At 48.1% G+C, this 13543-nt stretch overlaps 1 non-coding gene across 1 annotated transcript; it reads left to right on the top strand.

Annotated features, from left to right (window-relative positions):
- The first annotated feature begins 12924 nt into the window (after positions 1-12924).
- LOC126526223 (U1 spliceosomal RNA) lies at positions 12925-13087 on the top strand. Its single transcript, XR_007598483.1, has one exon. It is a non-coding gene; the product is annotated as a U1 spliceosomal RNA (small nuclear RNA).
- The last annotated feature ends 456 nt before the right edge of the window (positions 13088-13543 follow it).

Below are 13543 nucleotides of genomic sequence, written 5' to 3'. Positions count from 1 at the left end.
ATTGAAACGTCCAAGAATTAAAAAAAAAAAGATTGAATCGTTGCGACGGCACATCAGTCCCCATAGGCGTCGAAGTCTCTACAATGACATTATTTTTGAACAGCTCTGATAGCGCCCAAGCAACAATGGTTGCTTGTATACTGTCAAATGCTCATATTCTGCGGCCTAAAGCTCATGGCACGGTGCGAAAATGCGCACGCGGCGAAAGCGAAACAGTGCGCGGACATGCATGCAGACGCGCAGTCGGTCGCTGCGAATCTGTGCGATCGCTGCATTGAGGCTTCATTCTATTACGCTCCATTTAGTTATACAAACACTATAAGAACATATTTCACATAGTTTGCTCTCAGCGTTTACCTACCTTTCACGCAAGAAGCCGGTTCGGGAGACTCCATCGCGGCGACCGCGCACAGTGGCGTTAATTCACTGTACGTATTCGGTAAAGAGATGGCGTCTGTAAACGATTCTGTGCTTTCAGTTTGCCCAAGATTATTATGTAGACATTAAAAACCTTCTCTCGTTTCGAAAGTATTTACAGAAATGTCCGGGAGAGCTCCCGCGTGGTGTTTTCAATGAGCGCTGACAGCAAAACCTATGAGGAGCGCGCCGCGTGATCCCTCATGCTACGCCAGCGGGGCGCTTCCGATAGATGGCGACTCCATAACTCCTCGCCGCCAATACCTGCTGCATTTGCGATCTCTGGGAAATAAAGCGAAGGAGAGGGGGACCCGGAGAACGTGCGCGGTACCCAAAGCGGCTGTCCTGGTGCTGAAACCCGGAAATTGTCGATATCCTCGCCTTCCTCGACTACACCCGGGGGGGGAGGGGGGTGACAGAAGACCTATGGACCCCGGGTGCCAGACGACCTAGCTACGCCACTGGCGGCAGGCATCTTCCATATCAGGTTTGAAGTTGGCCGATTGCATCGTCCGAATGGTATTCCGTGGGCCAGATAGGTGGGAATGTGATCACTCCCATGTGTCTCATTATCTGAAAACCACTTCACACATCTGGCGAGAGAGTTGGAGACGAAAGCAAAGTCGAGGCAGCTGCCGTATGTCATGCCTCGAAGAAAGGTGGGGCTACCATAGTTCAGGATAGTAAGGCCATAGTTATAGGCGATGCTTGCTAATCTTCGTCCTGTTGGATTTGTTCTTGTACTTCCCCATGCTGGATGGTGTGCATTGAAATCTCCTATCATGACCCATGGGGCGGGACAAACACAAGATACCCGCTAAACTTTTAGTATCGAAATTGCTGGAAGGCGATATATACAAGCCTATGAGAGTAAACAAGAGTTTTTTTTTTTTAACTGTGATGCATATATATTGATTGTCGTCGTGGGGCGCAATTGGTTGCAAAACATGGGTGAGTTCACGACGAACAAAAACGATGATTTTGCTGCATGCACCGTTTTTTGATGACATGAAACATTCGTACCCTGACAGTCTGATTGGTTTCGACAAGTTGGGCTCACAAATGACGATGAGTGGAAACACACTGGTGTACACAAACTGACGAAAATCTGAAATTCGTGATTTTAGTCCTCTGGCGTTCCACTGGATGACGGACGCTGCCTTGACTTCTTTTCGGAAGGATGGGGTATGGGTAGCCATCTTTCTAGTTGAGGGATTCAAGCACTGGGCTTAAGGCGTCCAGCACTTTAAGTGCGCTTCGAGCAGACGGTGTCCCCATGTCCACTAAAATCGCTCGGATGGCCTCTACGAGGGAACGTAGCACCGAGATGACTTGACGGTCTGTTTTAGGTGAATCATCCATGGCCGGAGAAGGCTCCGGTGGTGCCCCGACCTTCTGAGGTTCCTTAGCAAGGGAGCAGCTTGGTAGCGTAGGCCATGCATCTAAAGAAAGAGTCTTATCTGCTACCTTCGTGGAAGTGGTGGGCCTTTTCGCGGCGCGACTAACTGGTACCGCAGTCGAGTGGGTACTGTCACTTCGCGCATGCGCCTTCTTTAAAGACGTACGATGGTGCCGACGTCGACGCTGACGCCGGACTACTTCGGCTGCCTCTCTGTGGGCCGAATTGTCTCTGGCCATTTGCTTGAGAACCGCGCGCTCCCTCCTGATGCGGGGAAAGTCTTCCGACGAGGCCGCGTGAGGGCCACTGCAGTTGGCGCACTTCATAACCGTGGCACCGCAGGTCTCTTCTGCATGAGGTTCAGCGCAACGGGGACACAGTAGCGAGTTGGGACACACGCCCTTGACGTGTCCTAGCCTGAAGCATTGATGGCATTGAAGCGGCTTCTGGATCCCCCTTGAAAATTACTGTTACGCAGCGCGTATTCCCAAGGCGGCGCACTTGCGTAATGATCGTGCCCTCGTTTGCCGGCTTGATGACGCTAGGTAAGTCATCTTTGGGAATGGCAATGTCAATGTCGTAAATCACACCGGCTATGGATGTGTCGTCGATCGGGATAAAGCGGCGCCTTTTGATTCCGCCTAGCTCCGTGATTTCTTGAAGTTTTCCAAGCGCACTCGCGTTGTACACGTCTATGGCGAGTATATTCTTGCGTGGATTTATTCTCATGTCTTTACTTTCATCCGGCACCGCAGATTCCAGAAAAATAGATAGGGCTTGCCTGTTCAGCAATCGTAGGTTGCTTGACGGTTCTTCCGGCATAAAGATGATGACGTGTGGCCAGCGCTCAGGCCTTCACTTCATAGTAGTTGTGCTCACAGGAGTTGACGGTGCTGTGCTGGCGATCTTTCTCTTCTCCCTGTTATTCCGGACGGGTAGGAAGCCGTCGTCGGATGAGTCGTCTTCTGACATAGAGTACAGCTCGGTGTCTTTTGCGTCACTGGGGGAGCCAACTCGCTTCCTTGCGGTTGACGGCCGTGATGACTTCTGGCAGGGCGGGCCTTTCGCATGCTCCGCGTCCATGGCCGCAAGACGGGGAGAAGAGGCACATTGAAAGGGGAAGATTTCACCGAAAAATCAGAGAGCACAGAAACAAGTGTTCTGCCAAGAAGACACTTCGTCGTCCTGTTTGGCACAAAACGCATGCAGTTGTTCAACGCTTAAATGAGTTCGAACGGCTGAAACCAGAAGCTGCACCCAGACACACGCACTCTCGTTGTCCGATTTTAAGATCGCGGAAACAGACGACGGCTCGGCGCGGTTTCCGGGCAGCAAACACGAGCGCTGAATTCAAATCGCGTTGAGCCCCTCGACTTTGTGACGCGACGGGGGAGCACAAAAGTTTCTGCTGAAAACAAAGGAAATAAAACATAACATAAACGTAGGGTCTGCGGATGGAGAATGTGCGCTAGGATTCAATGCCCAAATTAACAGTGCTGGACACACACAGCTGCACATACCCGTCGACCCTAAGTGAAATCCAAGAGGGTCGTGGAAGTGTGGCAGGTGCCTAGTGTCACGTGCCCAGAAGTCCAAGTTGGTATGAACGAGGTTCATTAAACGGCGGCCCGTAAGTTGTCGCACACGCTCAGTAACATAAGTTGGCGGAAATACGGCACATATGCAATGTCAGATTCCCGTGATCCAAGTTGGGCCCACCATCGCCTTCGAATCCGGTTCCCTTATATCACACAGCAGCGGGATGCTGTGAACCACTAGACCATAGACTATCCAGGGATCCAAGTTGGCGGGAAAACATGACAGACACACACATGAAAAGAGGCAGCCATACATATAGACAGCACGTGGAAAGGACTTGAAGTGCCCTAAAAACGCTAATCACAATAAAATTATAATCGCATTGAAACAGGAACACGCTGTGTCCGGCCCTCCCACGTCTCCAATCACTGTATAGGCGCCAATGTCCTGCAAAGCTCACAGAGCCTTTCTGCTACTGCGTTAGGGTTGTCGCAGTCTACGACGCAATGACGCGACTGACAGGTACTTATACCTGCACGGACTATGATGTGATAACCAGCTTCGTGACAAGATGCGATGAACGCCTCTTCCTTCGAATATGGGAGGTGGCGGGCTCAAACACCTTGAGGTGTGTATTGCGAACCCACTACCGGTGAAACCGCGATTACGTGCAGTTGTACTTGGCGTTTCTGCGTCGAGCGCGTAATTAGCTGCACGGCGAACTAGCCCTAGAGGTAGTTGATAATAGTGGAGGCTGTTCGACACGGTGTCACTTTCATTCCGACTGTGGAGTCGAATCTCGGCAGAACAACGTGCGTGGCATTAATACGGGCAGGAGAGACTTGGGGTGGGAAAAGGTGTTAAGGGTTTGGTGCCGCGCGAAAGACAAACGTCTCTGTTGAGAAAAAAAACACGCACAACAAAATAATTTGGCCCGCTGGTTCTCCGAAGCCCCGCCAGCGACACGCAGGCCAAGTTTGCACGCTAATGTTTTAAACGCAGCCTGTTGTGGTGGTTGAGCAAATGAGGAAGTGCGTCCCTTTGTTTTAATGCCGTTAGCATCCTTAGGGTGCTTCATGCACTTTGCAGGTGGTATGTGTGCACGCTTGTAACTTTATTTGTTTTGTGCACTTAGGAGCCCATGCGCCGGTTTGGCGGCTGGAGCCTTTGTGCTAGATGCCATCAACTGTCATAGAGAAACGCAACAGTGTAGTCTCGCTGCAGTACGCGCCTAGTACATAACTCGTTCCGACGATGGCAACGCATTTTGTCGCTAAAGTAATTCGATATAAATGCATTGCCATCGACCGTCATCGCAGGATGGGTTGTACCGCATCTTTTAAGGCGAGATCATTACGTGACTCTTGACGAGCATAATGCGGCGTTGGCGTGGCTACGCCATGGTCCGAAAAGGCTACCAAACTTTTACCTTTTGGTTGAACTCGAACCTATGACGTTTGGTGTTAATTAGCGCACAGTTCATTGAAGCCGAGTTAATTAAAACACACGCACCCACGATCTTTGGTGGAAGTCGAACCCACGACCTTCGGTGTTCAATAAGGCGAAGTTAATTAAGGTAGAGTTCATTAGGCACTCTAACCCACGCCATTTGGTGGTAGTCGAAGTCGAGTGCAGGAACCCCAGCAGGTCAAAATTATTCCGGAACTGTCCACTGTCCCTCAGAACCAACCATGGAGTTTGGGGGCATTAAACTCGACATTAATCCCTTTTTCCCATGCTGCAAAAGAAAGAAAGAAAAAAAAAGATGTGCTCCAGTCGAAGGGCTTGATATCAATCCCTGTGCCTCTCGCATTCTAAGAGAGCTCTCTACCTCCTGATGTACACGCCTGATTCTCCTTTCTCCTCCTTTGTGCAGCCCTCAACAAATTGAGGGCTGCTCAAAGAGCGATGGAACGAAGAATGCTAGGCATAACTTTAAGAGACAGAAAGAGAGCGGTTTGGATCAGAGAGCAAACGGGTATAGACGATATTCTAATAGACATTAAGAGAAAAAAATGGCGCTGGGCAGGTCATGTGCGCATATTAGATAATCATTGGACCATTAGGGTGACAGAATCGGTACCAAGAGAAGGGAAGTGCAGTAGAGGATGACAGAAGACTAGATGGTGCTACGAAATCAGGAAATTTGCAGGTCCTAGTTGGAATCGGCTGGCGCAGGACAGGGGTGATTGGAGATTGCGGGGAGGGGCTTTCGTCCTGCAGTGGACATAAGACAGGCTGATGATGTTGATGAGATGCATACTGGTTCACCAGTGCCATTGAGGCATGGATAAAGCACGATGCTGGCAAGCCAGTGTGAGTGCCTACCTTGCTGCAAAATATTTTGAGGGCTGAGTCATTTGGTGCGATGCAAATTATGTTATGTGCTCTACGGGCACACATATCGCTATAGTACTGTTCTTAAATATGTCTCGCCCATTCACCTTTCTTGCTGGTATATTTAGCACTGGTAGAGTGCACTCACTGTATGCTTTTGAATATGTCTGTAAGCAACTGGTCATGGCTTGGGATTGTGGGCCACACGGATCTCAATCGACTCAATTGCATAACTTCCCTCACATAAACTTCTTTCACGTAAGTGGCATCAATGATTTGCAAGCAGTATTGCTGTCACTTTTAATGCTACCAGACTGGATTGTGTTTACTCACAGGCCAATCGTAGAGCAAGCTTACCTAAGGAAAGTTTTGTAACATAGGCAGAGTTTTCTGTTAGCTGTCTTGCAGAACTCTCATTATTGATCGAGTGTATCTGCCTGCCGCTTCTCCTCAATGCACTCTTTTTGGCTTTAGCTGCTTAACTCTCACTCAGCAGCCTTTTGCCACTTTCGTTCTGCTGCAGCATGTTGTTTTGTATTGTACAGTGTTGTGGAGTTCTTGGTATACATGTTGTTTGTACTACATTGCTATAAGCGAAGTGTAAACACGCGTTGACAGAAAGGGATACCACAGGGCGCTGCTTACAACTGTTGAAAGGTGCATTGTGATGCCATGTTCTGTCATTCCATTGCTATGTGTTTGCAATTCACTTGTAACAATGTTAAGGAGCCATATGAAGCTAAAGTAAGGTGAGGTCAAGGGTGGTAGCATACATGGCTAGTTCCTTCTGCCTGGAACACCTCTTGCCGAGCACACTGCAGCTATGTTTCGCATGCTTGTGCTGCCCCCAACCATTGTTTTTTCTGGTTATTGCTCGATGTCAGGGTAGTGATAGTGCTCAGGCAGAAGCTCCAGCTAAATAGATGAGTGAACAGACTGTTTATCGAGTGAGCTTGTGACCAGGAAGCAAACTGACACTTGGCTGATCATGACAGAGAGACGGTTAGCAATGGTCATGTTGAACCAGATGCATCTGTCATTCTACATTCAGGATAGTCAAGCTGAGGCCACTATTTGAGCCTACTTGTTATACATATATCTGTAATTCTTGGCTCTGTTCCTGCTGCTCATGCAGATATGAAAGTGTGCTAACATTATTTGTGCTGTGTGTGCAGTCTGATTAGATAGTCTGTTTCACTGGCAGAATTTATGGCAACTTCATAATGTTTCCAATACAGCATGTGCACTTCACGCAAGAGCAATAACACAATAACAGTGATAATTATGTAAAAGCTATCAAAAAAACATAAGACAGCTTACATGCACCATAGTCTTTGTGCTTATTATGTCATAATACTGTTTGTAAGCATACTATATTTCTGGAGAAAGTAAAGATACAATGGTGTGCGCCCCATAATTATCACTTTTTCACTGCACTTTGTTGTATTTTACGACTGCACGAACTCAAAGGCCTGTGCGTGTGTGTGCCCATTGCCATTGCATATGATACTGTGTTTATTGACAAAATTAGTTATTTATACTTATTCAACATTAGGTAAACAAGTACTGATCCTGCTTAAAATGCGACTGAAAAAGTTGAACACTTCAATATCCGAAAAAAAAAACAACAGGCAGGCAGTAAACACACAGCATTAAACATTTAACAAACATACAGGCATTGAAGAGAGCCTCTGAATTCACGTCGCTGGGTATAGTGTTCACAGTGACTTACAATGCTGGCAGCTTTATGAGCATTGCTGATTCTGGCAGTTTGCTTGCTGTGTAGCCTCAAGTGTGATCGCCATAACTCGAATGAGTCGCTTACTTATGCTGTCAATGCAGATGTTCATGTCTAAACGCTCCTGCATACCCTGAAGCCACTGTGACCTACGTGATCCTGCATTTTAACTGTGGGGGCAATTTATTCACTTCATGTTTTACTGGTGCCTACAACAGCAAAGAAGCATTACTGTAGTGTTGTTAGATGTGTTACAAATCAAGGAAAAAAAACATGGTAACACACATAAAACCAAAAGCAGTTGTGCACCTTTATATGGTCTAACAGCAAATAAATAAATAAATTCAAAAAGGAAATTTCATGCTTCGGAGTTTAGTAGCGCTGAAATATCTTGGGAATCAACTAATATTTGTTTTGAAGAGGGTGTGCCTTAAGGCGTTCGAAAAAAGGATGCGTATGATGCATCATTACATTTGGATGAATGTAATGCAGCATTGTGCAGGAAATCCAACAAGGCTCCGTAATGACAGTCATCTTGATACCACTTGCTGTTTCTTGATACCACTTGCATGTTTTTTCAACGTTTATATTGTTTTTCTTCGCATACTCTTTTTTTCATAGTGTATTGAGCCCTGGAAAACGCTTTTCTGCAAGAAAACAGGGCCATACGGTGAAGCCTCCTTCAACCTAACTTTTTATGCAATTGGGGAAGTAAAGGTACCCCACTGAATTGAAATAATGGTACCGTTTTATTCAGAAAAAAAAGCTCTACAAACTGAGTAAAAAAAGAAACTTCTGCTAAATTTGGTACAATTCTCTCCTTTTTTTTCGCGGTAGGAAAAGGGTTAAGCGTTATAAGCATGTTACCTGGTTTTATTTCATATGTGTGTTCGATTCTGATGCGAAAGTAGTTTCCACAAATATTCTTTGTTGCGATATCATTTATATGGACACTCCAGGCGAATTGTTGCTGTCGCCTTGATGTTCCGTATGAAGTCCAAGCGCGATAAGATCTCGAGCCGTATGCCGCGGGTGTGGGGGTGCGCGCTCTTTCCGCACGCCGAATGTTGGAGGTCACGTGGTCAAGGGTGCCTAAATCATCGCTTGCGTTGGCCTAAATGGCGTGCGGTAACGTCGTCAAGCGCGCGCAAGGCAGGGGGGAAGGCTGGCGCACTAGAGCGCACCTCTCCTCTAGCCCGGCTATTCGGGCGATCCCGTGGGCGCTGTCATATTTGATCACGTGATGACGCGTTCATTGCTTGCCTCAGCTGCCTCCGTGTTTACAATGCATGCGCATGCAGCTGCTGCGGCGCAGCATACCTTTGTCTCGACGGATGGCAACTGTGCGGACGACGCGAAGCCTTGGCCACAGTTGTAGAGGGCATGTATATATATACGTATACTTTGGTGCTGCGCTGCTAAGCACGAGGTCGCGGGATCCCGGCCACGGCGGCCGCATTTCGATGTTGGTGAAATGCAAAAACACTCGTGTACTTAGATTTACGTGCAGGATGAAGAATCCCAGGTGGTCAAAATTAATGCAGAGTCCCCCGCCATAGCGTGCCTCATAACCAGATAGTGGTTTTGGCTCGTAATACCCCCGAATGTAATTTTTTTTTAGGACATGTAAGTGCTTTCAGGGCTCGTTACGCCTTGTCCAAACAACGCGAGTAGCGTCTGCAGTGCTTCTATTGAAAGCGGCGCTAAAAGTATGCTCCAAGCTGTTCAAACTTTCCGCTTATGAATTAAATCAGGATCAGCGTGTTTTACTCTTCGTGATTTATTTGGCAAACATTTTTAAGCAGGAGATTGTCATGTTCCTGACTCAGTAAGGTTCCTCGGTGTGGTCACTATCTGATTGTTTATTTCTGCGTAACCGCTCACGGTTGTGCTCAGGTGCAATAGATTGTTCTTGCTGCGCAAAGACTTGGGACGTAGATCTTGTGTGCTTCGTAATAGATTGTAGCAAAGACATGTTATCGCTAGTCACTCGCTTACTCTGTGCACCGTCAGGAAACGTTCAGCTTTGAACATTCTTTTGCTGTCGATTGAGTCGCCGTCACTCATGCTTCGGCACATTGGTTAGAGTTTGCGCCCATTCTTGATACGTTGGCAAAAGGGTGGGCGTAAGTATGCGTGTGAGTTAGGACAGATGCGTGCAGATAATCTTCGAGAAACTTACTGCGCCAGGAAGCGGCGCTACTCTAGTTGTCATATATGCATGCACTGTGTAACGAGCGGTACTCGCCCATGTTGACGTCAAGGAATCGACGTCCTTCCCTTGGTCACGTCCGAGGCTGGCGGATGAGTGAATTTGTTTATCCTCCGGGAAAGCCGTACATCGGGAAGGGCAGTCCTTATGTAACAGCGGTCGGTGAACTTGGTCTCACAGATTTGTAGCGACCGTCCGTCGCTATACGTTGAACCCGTTTTTGCGAAATCCATTTTACCTCGCCTTGCCTCCACGTGATGGTCATTGCCCTTTGCTCTTTCGATTTTCTATGTGAGGTGGCTGCCCGACTGTGGCCCCACCACAGCCAATCGGCGAACCTGCTTTTACTTTTGCATGAAGGCAGTCGACATTACCTTCTCAACCTGTCAATAGGTATATTCCTTGCCTTCGCTAAACCGAGCTCCCAACAAGCCGCGAGGCAGGACATTTACCCAGAACGACACTCCTCCTACTCCTGCTGATAGAGACGGCGCCACGATTACGCCTCCTGTCAACGCTGCAGAGCTTGAGCTTTTCAGCTTTTGTCCCAATAATCCTCGAGTTTGATTAAACACAAACCCACCCACCCACACACACACGTATATATATATACACGAGCAATACGGGAGTCAACCCTCTACAGCCTGCACGGATGCGGGGTCTTAACCCAGACGTGCAGCCACATCAGCCACCGTAATCATGAACAAAAAACATAAGAACAGCATTTCATTCCGCTGAAACAATCACCCCCAAGCCGAGGAAGCGGCGATAGCTCTCGCGCTCTCCCAAACAGGTGTTGATGTCATAGCGACCGACTCTCAACACCCGTGTCGCAGCTTCGCTAGCGGCAGAATTCATGCCAAAAATTGTTAGACAAAAGGCGCCAACGAGCTCACTCATGATCATCGGAGCGCCAGCTCATCACGGCATTCCTGGGAGGTCAATAACCACGTGGCTCGAGATTCTACCCACCGAGCCGATGCCGAGGCATTCGAACCCGAGCGCATGCAGCCTCTAGTCTCGTACCAAGACATCACACAGCAATTGCAAGCTAACCCGCAGAACATACGCACCTCCACACAAGTCACTACCTAGATAGCAGAAGCGATTCCTCCGAGCTGTACAAGTTAATACATTCCCAATCAGAGATCACATCGTAGCACCTACACAATTCTCTCCGCAATGTCGCTTCTGCGCAGAACCCCAGTATCTTGGGCACATAGGCTTGCAGACAGGCACCACTACATCCTCCGAAACTCTACCAAACCAACGAGCTTTGGGAGAGAGCCTTGGCCAGCTCTGACCTCGAGGATGAGTAACGGATGCTTGCAGGGGCCCCTAGAGCTCAAGGCATTCTGGAATGAGGACGCCTCTCCAAAGCTTCATTTATGTAACAAACATGTTCATTCTCTCTGGCTCCTGGATTACTCAAAGAGGCAGACGTTACTTACACTGAAAATCTCATGCATATTCGGGTAATCAACAAAATGTCACTAATCAATTAACCTTTGAACCAATGAAGTTAGCGCACGTATTGCAGTACACGAACTGACGCCCATGATTTAACGAAACACGTTCAATGGGAAGGAATTTTGAAACTATAGCACCAGAATTAAGATACGCGCAGTCAAACTTGCGGTAAAAATGCACTGTTGTTCAAGTTACTTTTTTTAACAGAACGTCTTCTTATGATTCGAACCTCAAAAATTACTGCGGCACAAAAGCATTTTGTCGCAAACCTCGGGAATTCATGTCTCGAATATGGTGACATACTCAGAATTTGTTCCTAATGGCTTGACTTTGCCAGTCACCGGCAACGATTCTTAAATTGCAGTATGTGCCGTAAGGTAACCAGCTCAAAATTTAAATTCCAACATTTTGTAAGCGGCTCGGCATCTGTTCTCGCGATATATAGAGGCGAATAATTTGAGGCTGAAATCACCGCGCCGACTGGCAGAGAACCAGCGTCGTCAGTGCCTTCACAGAAGAAGGGGCAGTGTGGGAACGCTGGCATGATGTAGCCTAAACAGCCTGACTGGTAATCTGTCCCCATATGAATGTTGCCCACCCCCCATTTCTTTCTTTGCCACGCTCGCCCGGCGGAACTGCTGCCGCGGATGCGCTGACGTGTTTCCTCGCCCGCAGCGCTCCCCCTTCGCTCCTTCGTTCTTCGCTGTGCTCGTTCGGTTACGCCGAGGGACAACGCCGACGCAGGAACGGGCTCCTAAGAGCTGGGCTCTGAAAAAGTTTGGCGCAGCCGGTCTCACGATGACTGTCGACGGTAAGGCGATTAGCATTCAAACAATGTAGCGAAACGCAGTATTGCTGAAATCACCTGCATTTTACGATATATGGTGGTCATTCAGTCATTTCGATTGTTGATGAAGAAGGAATGACGTCGATGGTAAAGACAATGGCGGTATGACGACGACGGCATGTAGAAAATGTAACGACAATCCTATATTTCGCGGGCTCTTGTTAAACGACGAAAAAAATCACCACGCAGCATGTGCTTTGCCACAACCAAATGAATAGGTAGTTCGTGAATCCCCTCTGCAAGGTAACGCACTTGGCCCTAAAGTGAATAGTTTACATACTTGATCTTAGTTAACTAATTGGGCGGAATATAAATACGGCACAGCGACAGTGCATGACGGCAAACTATATGTCCTTGGTTAAGTTATGGGGTTTCACGTGCCAAAGGAACTTCCTGATTATGAGGCACGCCGTACTGGAGGACTCCGGAAATTTCGTCCCCCTGAGGTTCTTTAACGTGCACCTAAATCTAAGTACACGGATGTTTTCGCCCCCATCGAAATGCGGCCGCCGTGGCCGGGATTCGATCCCGCTACCTCGTGCTCAGCAGCCCAACACCATAGCCACTGAGCAACCACGGCGGGTATATACCATTGGTATATACCACTTTTTCTTTAATCCATGGTTCAAGTTACGTAAAACACCCTGTTGTGACTATTGCAGTCGCCCGGCCGCGCTGGAATAAACACAAGAGGTCATCTTGGCAGCTCTGGGCAACCGCCGCCCAACATGGACGATCATTACCCGACGCTTTCTCACAATTTTAATAATATGACAGTCGCAACTTGAAAATGATGCTAGCTAGGCTTATAGATATATCGGTGGAAGGCTTTTGTGTTACATTGAGTTGCTTTGCAAGGTTTCGTTGCTGAGCAGAGTTTTCTGTTCCATGTAGAGTACGCTTCGGCACCTGCTCCATATGGTACACCATTTGGAATGGCCAGATATGCCGACGCGTTGCCCGGCATACTTACCTGGTGCCGGGTTTCCGATGATCATTCAGGTCGGCGCCCCGTGCCGAGGCCTTGCCATTGCACTGCGGTTGGCTGAAGCACGCCTCTACCCCAAACCGGGGCAGATGGGGCATGTAATTTTTGCTAGTGGGGCTCGGCGTACGCGCCAGCCCCTTCAATGCTCAAATATAAGATGAGATCTTCTCGGAAGTAGGATTGGCTTGTGAGTGGATTGCGTTACCCTGTCATGGATGTTATTGCGGCTTTATAGGCCAACGTAGCGAATTATTCTGTGGCCCAATTACGCAAACAGCGGCCCCCCTGCCGACCTGTTGAGAAACAGCGTAATTGGTGAACTGCCTAATTGGTAATTTGGTGAAATGACTCGTAGTCCCGTAAGGTTCGTGGCTACTCACTTTGCGTGAATATCTGCGATGACACTGCCCCTGTTGTCGTTGTCAGTGACTGCAATGTGGATGTGTCGGTTCCGAAAAGGGAGCGGTTTACGCTTTCCGTGTTGCAGACATATCCCTTGCGATGTCACACCGATTAGGCCCAACCGACCACTCGGCGGCATACGTGCATCGATTTGACATTATCAAAGAATGTGATTGCAGTTGCGAGTGAAATCA

Source organism: Dermacentor andersoni, chromosome 8 (assembly GCF_023375885.2).
Source record: "Dermacentor andersoni chromosome 8, qqDerAnde1_hic_scaffold, whole genome shotgun sequence".
NCBI lineage: Eukaryota > Metazoa > Arthropoda > Arachnida > Ixodida > Ixodidae > Dermacentor > Dermacentor andersoni.
The sequence above is the reverse complement of the archived record's forward strand: the minus strand, read 5'-3'. Positions and strand labels throughout refer to the sequence as shown.